We start from the raw sequence: 1,979 nt of genomic DNA on the forward strand, positions 1-1,979 counted from the left end.
TTAGGCACTCCGCACATTAAGCGCCTAATCATAGTAGTAAAATCGTTTCTGTACATTACGATTCATACAGGCATTTTCTGCAAACCGTACGATTTCAAATCGGTGGGATTTGCAAAGCATTGTTGTATATTTGTAATCAAAGTATTAAATGTTTTAAATCGAAACTGTTAGAAACACATAATTTATCTTATATCCATCGGTTAAGTGCTAAAATTTTCCCTCTTTGTTATAAATATTCCGAAATAGATTTTGTAAATCGCACCAATGTGAAATCATACGATTTGCAGAACATACCTGATTGTCATGTTTTCGCATAATCATAAAAGCTGCATTAATCGAAGCGCCCAACATTGAAAGGCGCTTGCCGTTTTGAAATCGTCATTTATTTACTTTTTTTTTGTGTTGGGGAAAAAATTATTTGGAATTTCAATAGGAAATAATTGAAAATGAATGTTTTCCTGCTAAAATTCGTACAAATTGTATTAAACCACAAGCGTTATGCAATATTGCTGCAGAAATATTTGCGAAAGTGTTTAGTTGAGAAAGAACCTACTAGAACTTGAAGGGAGAACTCCCTATGTGAGGAATAAAAGAGTACTCTCCTTGACCTGATTTCGGAGCAATAAGGGAGATTTGTAGATTTTTTACTCCTTTATAACTCGTTTAGGAGTCAATAGGGACATCTCCTATGCCAGCAATTAATGAATGCTTCCTGAGGCATGATTTGGGAGCAATAAGCGAGATTTGTCGGTTTTGCACTCCTGCATTTCTCGCTTAGGAGTATAATGGGAGATCTCCTAAATTAGCAATAAAAGTATCCTCTCGGAGACATGATTTCGGAGGTATAAGCGAGATTTGTTGGTTTTTTAATCCGTTATTACTCGCTTAGGAGCAAAAAATCGATGTCTCCTAAGCGAACAATCCAGGATAATTCCATTGGATTGACAGGAGAGCTATACGCACCTTCATCAAAATAATTTTGTGTTTTTTGGAAAATGTAGTATGAAGCATGATAAAAATATAGTAAGGTAGAACCGCTGAGAGTCACTTTTAAAATTCTTGACGTTTCCAAACAATTTAATTTTTAAATTTACTCACAAAATCACACACACATTTTCATTTTCAATCTCAAGCAACAACAATTTCGAACAATTTCAATTTTTTATTTTCACTTTTATATGATTTTCAAATGTTGGCAAACTTCAAAAAAAAATCATGGCCGACAAACTGAGAGAACGGTTCTACCTTCCTATGTTTTTATCATGGTATGAAAAAAGCAAGACAGATAACTGATGTGTACCTACATACATACATACTTACATATGTATGTATTTCTTATTGAAAAATTAAAGTCAGGAAACAATCAAATAAATTGGAGAGCCAATCTTTAGAGCCGCTGGTATGTATGACAACATTTGTTTAAACTTATAAATGATTGTATTATTTAACTCAAAATATATTTCAGATTGAGGGGCCAGCATTTAAGGCGTCTAAGTTCTAGCGTTGCAATCCTGCCCCGTCCAGAAATTGTACTGGGTGCAGCCGGAAATTTTTGAAGGCGTGAACCGTTTGGTCCACTCCCAGGTGAATACAAGTCAAATAACAGGAAAGCATCAACGCCACACTTATCTTGTGGATTATATAAAAGTGTATGTATGTAAATGTTTGAATTTCTCATTACTGTTCGATATTTGTATTCTAATTTTAGTTAATGATGTATTAATTATTATCTATACTAATTATATAAAGAGAAGTCCCTTTTTTTTGTAACAGGTAATCTCGCGAACGGCTGGTCCGATTTTCATGAAATTTTGTATACAAATAGCTTTCGGTAACCACCATGTTTTAGGCTAAAAAATGTTTACTTTTTTTCGGGTAGGTGGACCAGGGACCGGTCTATTCGAAAAAATTTCATTATAGTCCGATGTGCTTAAAATTTAATACGTAAGTAGCTTTTTAGCATATATTAGCATATATGA

General features: G+C 33.8%; 1 long non-coding RNA gene across 1 annotated transcript in view; it reads right to left on the bottom strand.

The window, feature by feature from the left end:
• Positions 1-203: 203 nt before the first annotated feature.
• Positions 204-1,979, bottom strand: part of LOC108360668 (uncharacterized) — an 8,615-nt gene continuing 6,839 nt past the window's right edge. The window contains exons 3-4 of the long non-coding RNA XR_001847163.1: positions 1,893-1,896; positions 204-294 (exon numbers count right to left, since the gene is read on the bottom strand). This is a non-coding gene — a long non-coding RNA (uncharacterized LOC108360668). The remainder of the gene's footprint in view (positions 295-1,892; positions 1,897-1,979) is intronic.

This window comes from Rhagoletis zephyria, unplaced genomic scaffold (assembly GCF_001687245.7).
Source record: "Rhagoletis zephyria isolate East Lansing unplaced genomic scaffold, Rhagoletis_zephyria_1.1 Rzeph_scaffold_00603, whole genome shotgun sequence".
Taxonomy (NCBI): domain Eukaryota; kingdom Metazoa; phylum Arthropoda; class Insecta; order Diptera; family Tephritidae; genus Rhagoletis; species Rhagoletis zephyria.